This window comes from Lepeophtheirus salmonis, chromosome 4 (genome assembly GCF_016086655.4).
Source record: "Lepeophtheirus salmonis chromosome 4, UVic_Lsal_1.4, whole genome shotgun sequence".
Classification (NCBI taxonomy): domain Eukaryota; kingdom Metazoa; phylum Arthropoda; class Copepoda; order Siphonostomatoida; family Caligidae; genus Lepeophtheirus; species Lepeophtheirus salmonis.
This window is the reverse complement of record NC_052134.2, coordinates 29,001,645-29,015,841: the sequence shown is the minus strand read 5'-3', so window position 1 is coordinate 29,015,841 and position 14,197 is coordinate 29,001,645. Positions and strand designations below refer to the sequence as shown.

Sequence of the window (14,197 nt, the reverse complement as noted above, 5' to 3'; positions counted from 1 at the left end):
TACCAATGCCCTACTTCCTCTCCAACGTTTCAAACTTGTTGACAGCGTATATGGTGATCCCGAATACAACCAACTACATGGAGTCTGCGAATAGAAATTTGTCGATCACTTTCAAGTTCATGTTCGACTTGAACATAAGCTAGACAGCTCATGCCTGTTTTGTTTTGTAACTAATTGTTACAAATAATAAACTAATGATATCGTCTACGGCCTTGGATTGAATATGTGCAAAAAACCATAGTCTAGTGCAGAGATATCCAACACGTGTCCTGCAGGCTGCATTACAGCCTGCTTAATGTTTAAGTGCGGTCCACTACTCATTCTCACTTGAAGTAGTATCTTTTGACAAATAATCGCTCTAGGAAAAAAGGATATGAGAAAACAGAAAAAATATATTCTTTTTAAAGATTTATTTTCTAAAAACGAAGGTAATTCAATCAAATTATGCAGCTTATGAAATTTTTCTAATTTTAAATAGTGAGATTTAGCAATGTAGTAGAGGAGCGCCTATATTTCTCCAACACCAAACACACTGCTTCAGTGATCATGTTAGGCCTGGTTGTATCCAACGGAAAGTCCACGAATCCCCTGTGTTCCCCTTTAGGATACAGGCTGAAGGCTGATGACTACGTCAAAATTCTGTACACAGAAGTTATCCCTTGGATTAAACCATTGTTTGCAACTATCTCTGAGTATGCCAACACTACAAAGGAATCCCAAGAGCTGATCCAGGCCAATATGCACTTCTGGGCAAAGAACTTCTCGTCGCAGAGCCTAGACTATTCCATTTAGACGCAAGTGGAGTCCAAGGCCTGCAGAAGACGCCACAACTGCACCCGCAACCTGAAGACCTCCCTCAACTAGGCTTGAACCTCTATGAGCACCGAGTGGATCCAGAGGGTCTACAGGAGCTTCCTTCACCGCCTAGAGCTCACAATCAATTTTGAGGGGGGATACATTAACTAAAACATGTTCTTTGAATTTCTATTAATAATTTATAGGTAATAAGATTGCTTCCCAATTCACCCAGGATACTGCCATGGACTTCAATATATTTTGTGTTAAAATGGGTTACTAAAAAAAGGTTGACCGGATAATTGCTATATACAGAGTGGGATTTGTGTTTATTTCCTTCCTCTTATAGATGGTTGCACCTAATTTTTGATAAATCATGCCAGATAAGCTGTGTAATTGAATCTCTTATTATATCTATTTTAAGTTCATATTCATGAACAAATAAAAATCATGAAATTGTATTAGGATCACCGAATTTAACATAAACTTAAAATATGAATCATTACTAAATATGCAACGTACTTATTCGGAATAAAACCTCACATATGTGAGACAAAAAATGCAATCAAGACTTAAATAGTAGATAGATAATATATTATAAAATTATAGAATTAAACATCACTGCCTATATTTTCAAGCATAAAATAAATTGGTTTTGATAAATATACACGAAATATGCATAATTGAGTAGAAATATCGATTTATCGTGAAAATGTAAATATTTTCCCAAAGTGATTTTAATAATAATATTTTTAAATAAAAACCACTTTTGAATTTTGTGCATGTACTCGTATGAATATGTTTTTGACATTTTGTGGATAATTTTATTATTGATGATATAAGAAATTATGTAGAATTTGAAATAGCATTTCTCATTATTAGATTTTTATTAATATCACCTCACTTAACACCCCTACTAAATTAGTATCAGATCTTTTAAAGGGTTCTCGGACACAATTTGCCGAATAGTCACTTTGTAGAGCCCAAAACCTCTACCTAAAATAAAATTGAGTTATGTTGAGTTGTTCCAATGTAACGATCGATTATGCATTTTTTTACATTTTGTGTTACCGGGACCATGAAATTTATACTTGACATCTCAAAAATAAACGGTATCTTACTGTGACCATATATAATCTTCGTAACAAAGTTTGATCAACATTGATTAGTAACGTTTGCCGTAATCCTAGTGACTAACAAACAACTATGTTACGGAGGTAAATATATTAAATGATAATTATAGTCAGAGACAACGTCGTGATGGAGGAGTGTTGATCATGACTTTACCAGGTCAATAAAAGCTCCAATAGATTGATTTGCCAAAGTTTATACTGTCCATTCCACAAAGTGGTCATTTCACAATTTTGGGATGCAAGAGGATCTTTTAATCACTCAAGAAAAATCTCCTAATTATATAACAATTTATTTCTATAAATTTTAAAATTTACTAATTACACTTGTTTTGAATATAGTGTACGCTGTTCGATGTAAAGGCGGAGGCCTTCCTATAGGCTTCGAAACTTTTTTTCAACGGAGTATAACTCAATTGAGGAGGTTTGACGACATGAGGTTCTAGGAAAATGCATTGTTAATGTTTTTGTTTTTTTTAATAAAACCAGCGCCTTAGAAAAGGAGAGTCTGGATCATATTTATGAACTAATAACGTAAAATCCTAAGCTTATATAAATGAATGAAGTAAAACTGAATCAAATACTTAATCTTTTACAAAATAAAATATATTAATAGAAAATATTATAAAAATAAATAGAGGATTTACAAATTAAGAAACAATTTTTAAGCTTTCTCTCGCATTACTTGCCACTAAGACATTTGAGGTACCTCCAAATATTTTTTTTTAAATCTCTACAATAAAAGTGAAGTTTACAATTACATTTTTTTTTAAACTTTAGACAATCATTCAAGGTGACAAGAACTAATAAATTCATTGGAAAGATTTGTCAGGATTGACGAAAATTTCTCATGAATGGGATTGTTCATCTTTCATATTCTTGAATTTTAGCTTTCAAGTTTATAGCTAGTTTTTTTCAAACAATGAAATTGAAGAATTGGTACAAAGAGTTTTCCGAAGAAGACTTTTCTCCAGAAAATAAATTTTTAATAGACTTCTTTGACAATTTTGAATGAAATTTATATGACGCTTGATCTTGATATTCAATTAAAGATTGAAAAGCTTATTAGTTCATGGAATAAGAGAGGACTAGAAAATTGTTAATGATAATCCCTTTCTTTAGGACTATTCCAAGCTCCCTCTATAGCACCTGATTTGATGGACATATATCGCTGGTTATTGACCAGACTTCCAGACCAATGGTTGAATCTGAAGTGATAATTTCCTTAATTATGGAAGTAACTTTATTCAAGTATAATGAGTTTCCAATAAAACGGAATACTACGACTTGTTTCCAACTATTTGTACTATCTTTCAACATGGAGCACAAAGCAGGAGTTGCGAGGAAATTGTTTTCATCAGTGGATGAATATCCTTTTGTTGATTGTCCATCGAATACAAAACCAGACTTTATGGTCATTTCATCGAATCCTAAAGGACAATAGTGTTCATTAGGAGTGAAACATTGAACTTTCACCACCTTGAAATATAAAAAGACTGAAAACTAAATTATACATTAAATTTGAAATAACCTTCAATAAAGTAATTACGTCCTCTCTAAAGTACTACGGTTGAAAGTCTAAAACTTCCAACCGTCTTCCCAATATCTTTAGACTTGGTAGAGGAAATCGTTGTCGAAGTAGTATCTCATATTCTGTGGTATTATAAGCAATTCGTAGCTGGAATAATTTTTTGTGGTGCAAAGAGACCAGGCGGCTATATTTTTTGTACTATTGCACAGATACCGTAGCTGATCATCAACACGATGAGTTGTCTCATTCATATCTGTAATATGTATGTATAGCTATAGCCAAAAAAAAAAAAAAAAACAATTTGAGTCAATTCTACCTAAAGAAAACAGTCGATGTGTTATACTCTCCTGGAATTCGTCATTTTGGTGTGGAACACTCTCGTACATCAGGCTTGAATTCAATAGTTTGAGCGACCTTCATTTCGGAAACTGGTTCAACTATTAAAAATTTAAAAATATTATTCAGCGTTAGTAATACATATATACAACTTAAATTTATATACACAATTCATACATTTTATATGATCATATGATGTTGAATTGGCATAGGAGTGTTCTATGAGGATACAACGTCTCGGTACTAATTAATTTTGTCTTGTCGAAGAAAAGACAAATTTGATACTGATGAAGCCAAAATTTGTGCTCATCAGTTTGATCCTTATTGTTTGATAATTTATTATATCTAAAAACTTACTTTTGACATTATATTTAGTAAAATACCGCTTAAGAAATATAGATTAACCACTTCTAAGATAATGATATCATTTATTTAAATTTGTACTTTTTAAATTTTTGTAGTATTAATAACCAAGACTTGTCCCAATGACGTCACAAGAAATAGAAAAAGAGAGGAATTTATTAAACAAATCTGCTGTACTTACCCAGCAATTTTCTTGTTGCCTAACAATGTTCTAGTACCATTGGTCCAGAGTCTCCTATTAATAACACTGAATAACATCAACCACATGGTAGATATAAAATAATATTAATTTTAATCCAACGGAACAATGTTATAAAATCAATGCAACCTCGAATCTATCAGATATATTGACATTATATAAGTTCAAAAGTCCAATAAGGTCAACCTTGCTAAATTTTTATATAGTGTGTCTACCAGGGTATCCAATTTTTAGGGTGACATTCTAATTCGATCTTCTGTTATGTTTTAATAAAAAAGTAATGTTTGTAAAGTTTTGGTATTCAAAGCGTATTTTTTGACCTCTATCGCTATTTGAAAATGACTTTTTATTTTTAACGACATTCTCTATTGGTAAAGGGATTCAGAAGTTTCAATTTTAAAATTATTTTGCTGAATTTCAAAAGTTTCATCAAAGTTCATTCATAAGAATATAATCCTTATTTTTCATTTTCAAGAAAAACAAATTGTAGCCTAACAAAATACTGGGATACTCAAATTATCAGAACCACTGTACTTTCCTCTAATTAGCTACATCCACAAATGTCTGATACAAAAAATGACTACTTAAAATGAAGGAACTTTTATCGTGATTTGAGAACAATAAATCTTTGAGATATCCTAGATGTTTGTTGGAAATTGAAAACTTTTATACTCGAAAAGCTGGGCTATAATTGAAATAGGTATTTATTCCCTGCCAGTAGTTTAATAAACAGGTTTGAAAGTAGCTCCCTCCAGCACAAGGTACTTAGACAGTGGAGTCATTATAAATATATTGCAAGCCATGATTTTGTGCAGATAATATATTGGTTATTAGTTCATTATATAAAATAATAGAATTGTCTACATATAGAATATAATAATTCATCAACATTATTGGATTGATCTAAACAGAACAACCACCAGTTGATTTTGGACCTATTATCTGTTTATTTTCGGGGGAAAGTTGTATGAAACAATAAAGTTAACAGGGTTTTATTTCATTATTTTTTGAAGGTTTTAATTGACAGCAAATTTTATAAATTATGCAGGGTTGAATCAGCTAATACGTATAGTTGTTATCAAACTTTTGTACTAGAGGTACCACCAGAAAAATATGAAGATCTCCATGCGTGACTCCAAAAAATTGAATGACAGTTTTTGCACTTTTGGCTCCCCTATGATGCTAACTCCTTCGACTGGAAGGTCTGCAGCATCCGTCAACCAAAAACTGAAGCCCTCAAAGCCACTGTAACGGACTTCTATGTAGTCCTCGGCCGATGATTACGTACGCTGTGGGTGCCAGGTCTTCCGTCGCTGCCTGGAGCCCAACATTGCTGCTAAAGGCGGCTACATAAATGATTATCACTGATCAACAGCAAAAATGGATAAATAATAGCATATTCAAAACTTAGTAGAGTTTGATCGCCTAATTCCAGATATGTCCATATTTTTTCTCATTTAGCCTCGTGCCCTTCAGAAAAAGGCCATACATTATTGTTATTTTTGGCTATTTTTTAAGGTTCCAAGCTTTTTTAAGCCTATGGTATTAAATATAGAGATAAATTGTGTGAATGTACTTCAAAACCTCATGTTAAAAAATTCTTAAACTATTTTTAAAAAGTATGTATCATGATCATAACTCGAGTTATCTTTGTTTAAAGTTGAAAATTTTTATTTTTATTCAGAGACTTATAGTTTCAAGTCAAATTTATTCAAAAAGTTTAGTTCAAAATTTCAGTTATCAAACTGAAATTTTGAACTTTCATTTTTTAAAAGAGCCACCTTAAAAACACTATATCATTGCCAATTTGACAATATTTCAAGTATAAAACTAATTTTTGAACTGATCTGATAAGAAAAGTCCATATATTTGTAAACCATATCTTAAGAAAGAGAGAGAAAGAAAGATAGAGAGAGAAAAAAGTGTGAAATCCCTCTTGAGAGTAGGATCCCGAATTCAGAATTGGTGTTCGTCAATGGTGAAAAATGCATGTGCGGGAAGGAATCTCTGCTGAACTGTCCTTAGTCAGTAGGATTTGCTCCGAGGATTCCCTTGAATGTCCGTCTTTTGGAATCTTTCAACCACTACGGGTCAGCAACGAGTCATGAGTTTTTCCATGAAGCTTAAAATAAACATGTATGAAATCAAGTCATAATGTATTGATGTCTAGATGAGGGATGTTCATAGTCCACAATAAAAAGTCTTCATTACCGCTAAGAGCACCTACATTGATGATTAAGAGAGCTCAGAGACACACCTATTTATAGTATTAATTTTGAAGAAATTATATTGTAATATAATTTTACATGGGCTACGTTGTGGTAAAAGTTGTTGCGATTTACAATGCTAGATATAATGTTACGTTTTAATTCTGACAAATAAATAAGTATTTAAATATCTATTAAGCAAAGAAATAATGTTGTATTACACACAAAATGAAAGGACATAGTATTTCAAGGCTTTCACTTACTAAATCTTTTTTTTTTTGTATATCAAATGTAAGCAAATATTTGAATTATACAATTTTACTAAAAGTCCCATTTTTTGGGAATTCCCCTCTACTTCCTTGTCAAAGCTGATTGTAGGGGATTTTATGAAACGTCGTCACAGCTAAGCTGCTCTTTTCCAAAACATTCTTCAAATTGTACGAGTTACTACGTTGATTTTCGGTTTCTTTTGTTTAACATGCCTAAAATACATACGATTTTCATCCCTAATCATGAGTCTTCATTGCAGGTGCTCACAACCCATCAAACTCCTTAAAAGCACTGGCAAAATGCTAAACAGTTGATTTTAGCAGCTTTGTAAACTCAATAATCTCTTTGGAGTGGGTCCGGCACAGAGCACACAATAATGGATGCACGGCGTTCCTTTTCGGAAGATGTTTCAAGTATTTTTCATTTTCTATAATAGAGTTATGCCAATTAAATTTGATGAGAGCATATTTTCGTCAAATATAGATCTCAGGGGTGCCAATAAATTGAATTTCAAACTTGTTCCGGATTTAAAAGCCCCACCCTGTATACTTATATTTATTAATTCAAAAACCATATAACACCAAGGAAAAATACTATGTACATATGTGGACAAGATATAAACATAAATAGGAATTATGTCTCGTTATATGTAAATCCCAGTAACGTGACATGTAACATCCTTATTTCTATGTACAATATATATTATATATGAGCCTTCGAAATACATTTCATTGCTTCCTCACAGAGTAAAACCTTTTTCTCTTTTTTCTTTTTTTTCTTTTTTTTTTGCTAAGGGACTTAAAAGATATTCATATGAAGTATACTTCAATCATTTTCTTAAAAATAATGTTTAGGTGTTCATTCCTCTACTTAGAAAAAAAAACAAATAGAAACCACGACTCTGCGATCAACAACTTGTCTAAGTTTAGTTGGCTAAGAAAAAACTTTTTTCCTCTCCAGATTTTCATTTTAAGCAAACACAAATGCTGCCCTTATTCTTTTGACAAATTCAATTTATTCTTCACTTCACATAACTCACCTTATGAGTTCAATTAAAATGAAGATTTTATGGAGTTTGCATATTTGGTTAAAGAGGCATTCACGAGTAAAGAAGGTAATCTGTATACAGAAAAACTAAATGTGCGGATTAGACCTGGAAAACGGTTGATGCGTGTACTCTTTTTTCTTTTTTGTTCAGTATTTGATAGATTGTTGGGGTGTTGTCATCTCTCTTTAAAAGAAGAATTCTTGCCTATGTTTGGTGTAAATTGATTTAAAAATGTATAATAAAATTAATATATATGAATTCCATTATTTTTCCTGTACTTATAATATTTTAAATGTAGAAGGTTCTCTTCTTTATATCAGTAATTCATTTTATCCCCTCAAAATCATATTACAGGCATCTGGTATTAACAATGGTCCTAATTAAGTAGAACCATATAGTAGGTATGTCACAAAATGCCCAAAAAAACTTGCAGAAGACGTGTGCGTAAGACTAGAAGGAAAAAAGGGATGAAATTCCGATGATAAAATGGTCATAACTTCCTTAATAATAATATTGGAGCTGCATACATGATGTAGGTATCAAGAAGTATTTTTTACCATTATTTATTAGATAAAGTAGGTTTAAAAGGAAAATATTTTGATTTTGAAATTTTTTTATGGGCATAAGACAGGATATTATCAGTATTCATGTTTTTCATTAACAACATGGTAACTACATATAGAATCACACCACCTTTTCCTTACACACACTTTTACAAAAATATATATATCTTGAATCTTGGTTTCTGGAATTTAAATTCATATATGTCAGAACCCAGTGTGTAGTGAGGGTACTCTCCCTCCAGCCATCGACTCACAGGATTACGATATTCAAACAAAAATAAGGGTTTTTAACTTTAACTCAATGTTAAAGAAAAGAAACTTTAATCAAGGGGGTCACCCTGTCAATTTGAAGAATGTTTGTAAGAAGAGTAGCTTAGCTGTCATGGCGTTTAATTAGATTGTCTACAAGCAACTATAAGAAGAGAGAAATAAACAAAAATCCCACTCCGTATTTAGCAAGGAGATAAGACCTCCAATGTCTCTCCTGCCTCAAATGTCGATCCTCAATTCATCTCCGAGTCCAAGAAGGATTTACACTAATAACTCCATAAAAAACTCGTTATCTTTTTTCACACTTGTGATTATTTTATACTTATTGTGTTCTCTTCAAGAAGAAAAGAATAATGTGAATAACTTCGATAATTAAAAAAACTCTACAGGTTGGAATTAAAAAAAGAGTGCGATATTCCATTTTTATACTTTTTAACTTAAAATTACAGTGGGGATGTGTGTGAAGAAAAAACTAAGTCTAGCCATCAGAAAAGAAAAAAACCGTTATTACATGTGTTCTTCCTTCGTTTTTCCTCATTATTTAGTGGGTCGTCGTAACTTTTCCCTCTGAAGAAAGCATTCTCGCCTATCTTTGATACCAATTATTTTATAAATTCATAGTAAAATAAATATATTAATATTTTCCTTAAAAAGACATCAACTCGTGTGATAGATGGCACAAACTGCATAATGCTGCATCTGATAGCAAATTCGCGACTACTGAGGGTGTGAGATGGAGAAAGGGTGATACATACTCCTGACTAAAAGCTTGTTGTCAAATTCATCGAAAAGAAAAAGTTATCTCCCAATTAATATTTCTTGTTGTCACAATTTTAAATTAACAGTGTTTTCGTATTTAAAAAAAGTGTTAATTTTGTTTTCCTTTCTTTTTGTCGAAATAATGAAGAAGTTATCGTTCAGTCCAAAAAAAAAAATTAAATGTCATAACTACAATAATAAATGTTTCCTAAAAACAATTACACAGGGTAAAGCTCAAAACCTCGAACTAAAACCAAATAACTTTTGCCGTAATCCTAGAGACTATCAAACGAACAGATGCAAAAGCATAACTTCCGTTCATGTTTGTTGCGGAGGTAACTACTATATAAATGAAGAAGTCTATACAGGTTGGTTATCTTACTCAACTAACTTTTATTAGAGTCCTTCTAGGAGTCATATTATTGGTGTAAACAAGAAGGACTCTAAGAGGTCCTTCAGTACTCCACCTAGATTCTACACTTAACTAAAATCAACCAACCAATTAAAACATTAATAAATGAGAACATGCAAATAAAATAAAAAATTGATAAATAAGAGTATTCAAATAAAAACATAAAATGAGAAAATTGAAATAAAAAAGCAAAATCATAAAATCCTTGGTGGAGGATCTAAAATAAGTTCTTGGGGAGAAGTGCAGTACTTCTTAATAAAGCAATCCTTGATCTCCTTGTAAGAACACCCCAAATCTTCTGGCGGAAAGTTTCTCAGGATATGGCAGGGTAGCGTCGCTATCATTATATTTCCCTTTTCTTTGTCTTCTACAGTCCTGTAGTTCCTGAATATTAAATCCACTCAGGCAAACCAGATTTCCGCGTCCTCTTCATCGAACTGAGGAAGGTGTACCTCTATAATTCGAGATCGTACCGACGTCCGTACATCTGGGACGGGCCACGTTGGAGGATTTAAAGCATTTTCCTCCTCCACAGTAGAGAGCTCTGAAGGAAGTTCCTTTGACCTTGTGATTGGCATTGTGTTCAAATGTTAGGGTCACAAAAGAAGAAGTCTACACTGGTTGGTTATCTTACATCAACTAACTTTATTAGAGTCCTTCTATGAGGCATATTATTGCTATAAACAAGAAGAGGTCTAAGAGGTCCTTCATATATGTTCTGAACGGGCTCACTCATTTGGGCGTGCTTTTATTTGTGTGCATATTTTCATTGGGCTCTTTTCGGTGTAGATCATTTCAGCTTGTTTCTTTTAGGAATAGTATCCTTTTTGCGTCATTTAAACATATTTGTATCTGAAATGCTAGAAATTCTGATCAGAACAAAACTATACTTTCTATTTAGAAAACACTTCCACTCAGACTAAATATTATTTAAATTCAAATAAATTTAAAACTATCATAAATGGATACAAAATGATCAATTAATGTAAACATAAATGACTTGTATCCGATTAGAATTACCTTCAATCAAAAGTAACTATATAATTAAGTATTATATCATCAATTATTAGTTCAATAAGATCAATAGTCTTAAATAGTCAATAAATATCAATATATTGTAACATAAGACGAAGTTTATGAATGGTTTATTTCATCTCACATTTCGTGTATGACTACTTGGATTTGTTGAGGAGCTATAAGTGGTAGCAAGGTTGTGCCCGGTTCAAGTTCAGCCAAGACCGATAAGAAATATATTGCGGTCTCGGTTCGACTTTGCAGGATCCGGTTCTAGCGGTTCAAGAACTACTCTTGGAATCTATAGTTTTCTTTAACTCCTCCGGGTCCAGTTTGACCTTTTTGGTAGAGCCCTTCTTCCTCTCCAGCGTTTCGGTCTTGCTGACGGTGTAGACGGTGGTCCTGGAGACGCCCAACCCCTAGGAGTGCACGAATAAAAATTCGTAGATTACGTTTAATATCTAATACATTTAATAAATTGAGGAAGAAATAATACGACAATGATAGTCTGGAAGTACTAGAAAAATAAATAGCACTATTTATCCATTAGTTTGTATATGTTTATAGGTTGTTGATTTACTTTGCTAATAGGAAAGCAGTGCTTGAAATTTTTATTCACAAAGAATTAATGAACTTTTTTTCAAGAAATTTAAAAGGCACATTGTTCCTTTTGAAATATTAGAACTTCACATAAATTAACTTTCAACCTTTATTCAATGCATCAAAGATTTATTGGCACCTACTTTTAAGACTTTGTATGGAATCCCTCTTTTAATATTAATAGAGAGATTCCATACTCTTTTAATAACTCAATACACTTACATTAAATATAATGGGGCATGAGCAAGACTAAAAAAATATATTACCTGCAAGGGGGTGTGATAGTCTAAGACTTGTTGTTAAAACTACCAGGGGATCCATGGAAATCTGAGCACTTACTAATTCAATAATTAATTAAGGCTGAGTGATATTTCAATAAACAATAAACAATTATTTACAAAACATAACAAACCTCAGCTCTCTAGTCCAAAACGTTGGAGAAGAAGAAGGGCTCTGTCAAAAAGGCCAAACTGGACCGGGAAGAGTTAAAGAAAACAGCCCAGATATTATAAGAATAGGAAGCTATTAAATAATGAACGAAAAAGAAGAAAGATTTGAACACATTGAACAACTTTTTTTTTTGTCTAATTTTTAAACAAAAATGTCACCTGTAATCATTAGGTTAGCTATTAGGAGCTACGTCATCGAGGAAATAAACACAGACTGCACTTCATATCTTTCAATGATACAGACAGGATTTACTCATAAGTCGATCTTCAATGCTTATCTGAGTCCTAATAAAACATACACTCTTTACTCTGCAACAAATCTTCACTGTTATTTTTCGCCTATGACACGCGAGTGATTACTTTATATTTATATGTTCAACTACAATAAGTATCCCGTTGGTCCAATGTCATGTCTTTAAAAACAACAGTCATTTCTGATAGCACAAGTGAGAAGGTAGGAGAAAAACATATGGTGCTACTACATTAAGGACCATGTTAACATTAGCTGCTTGATTATGATTATTTTTTGGGAGGACGGGAGAGATAAAATGTAGTACTACTATGTGCAGATAAACTATTTTAAATATTATAGCAAAAGTATATGGGATTTCATCTTTCATAGCAAAATGTTAAAACTCCAATAATCTATTAAAGAATGAACAAGACAGAAGAAAGAGCACACACACCAACCATTTTTCTTTTTCTAATCCCAAAACTGTTATTTCTATCAACGTTTTGTCTGACCATATTAATGACCAGTGATTCTAATCAATTATATTCAAAATCATAAAAATCATAAAAGATATTGAGGATTGACCTCATCAGAGTATTTCTTGCCTATGTCCTTCATTCTCCCCCCCCCCTCAACACAACTGCTTGTAACTGATCTAATGAAATGTCTTGACAGCTAAACTGCTCCAAAAAATTCTTTAGATTATCAGAGTTACAGTGTTGATTTTTGGTTCGTTATTACATACCCAAAATCCTATCGATTTTCATCATTATTAATGACCCCTTCTTAAGGATGGGCATTTCGAAGAGTACAAGGAGAAAGCGGAAAAAAGATATATTGTGTTGCGTCTTGACGAGGGAGAGACGCAAGCTTATTTATAATAGGAGAGATCCAGGATGACCGGGAGAGATGAGAGGAAGAAATCACGTGGAGGAATAATGTACACAGTTCATATGATCAAGTGTATTCTAATTATACTCTAAATATATTTACATAAGACGACACTATTTATAATACACAAAACTCAGTACTTAAATACATAAACGAATATACAGGAAGATAAAAACCAGAAAGGACATATTAAATACATAACATCTCCCCCCAAGCACCAAATCCATGGCGGTGCTTAAACAGGTTCCTCTCCATGAACAGCAGCCTATAGATCCGCTCCATCCATGTCCAGGCGAGGACAAAGCATTCTTCCTTGTATTTTAAAAGTTTATCTCCATAGACGTGCCGTGCTCTCAGCACGCGCACCGGAGAAAGGAGAACAATACTCCTGTTTAAAGGTTTCCCAAGGACCCGAGCACCCTGCTCGTCCCTGGGAGAAACAACACTCACCCTTGTCGAGGTTTTAAGGACCCGAGCACCCTGCTCGTCCCTGGGAGACATCTTGCTCGATGTACCCTCATCCAACTCGGGATGATCCACAAGAGAGACCGTTCCACATCCATCAACCAATGATGTGAACGGGAGAGTAGGAACAGAGGAGAACCAAAATTGTGTAGGAATAAATCCATTGTCAATTATGTGGTCCCGGACCCGGACACACACTTCACTTCTTGAAAGTGACCAAGGTTCTCTTCCTTCCTCCACGAGGCCCAAACATAGGCACAGTCCATATTGCTCCGCCTTCCGTAGACAAACGAGCGTTCTCCCCATCGACGAAAAAGGGCTACCCAACTCCAACAGGGCTAGCTTCGCCGACGATCCCACAGCAGGGAGGTCACGTGATCCTGATCCCATCCTCGTCGCCAATGTTGCGTCTTGACGAGGGAGAGACGCAAGCTTATTTATAATAGGAGAGATCCAGGATGACCGGGAGAGATGAGAGGAAGAAATCACGTGGAGGAATAATGTACACAGTTCATATGATCAAGTGTATTCTAATTATACTCTAAATATATTTACATAAGACGACACTATTTATAATACACAAAACTCAGTACTTAAATACATAAACGAATATACAGGAAGATAAAAACCAGAAAGGACATATTAAATACATAACATATTGGT

At 33.2% G+C, this 14,197-nt stretch overlaps 1 long non-coding RNA gene across 1 annotated transcript; it reads right to left on the bottom strand.

The window, feature by feature from the left end:
- Positions 1–2,507: 2,507 nt before the first annotated feature.
- LOC139905067 (uncharacterized) lies at positions 2,508–4,103 on the bottom strand. The gene is made up of 4 exons (XR_011779539.1): positions 3,970–4,103; positions 3,773–3,893; positions 3,457–3,709; positions 2,508–3,404 (listed from the first exon to the last, which is right to left on the bottom strand). It is a non-coding gene; the product is annotated as an uncharacterized lncRNA (long non-coding RNA).
- Positions 4,104–14,197: the final 10,094 nt, after the last annotated feature.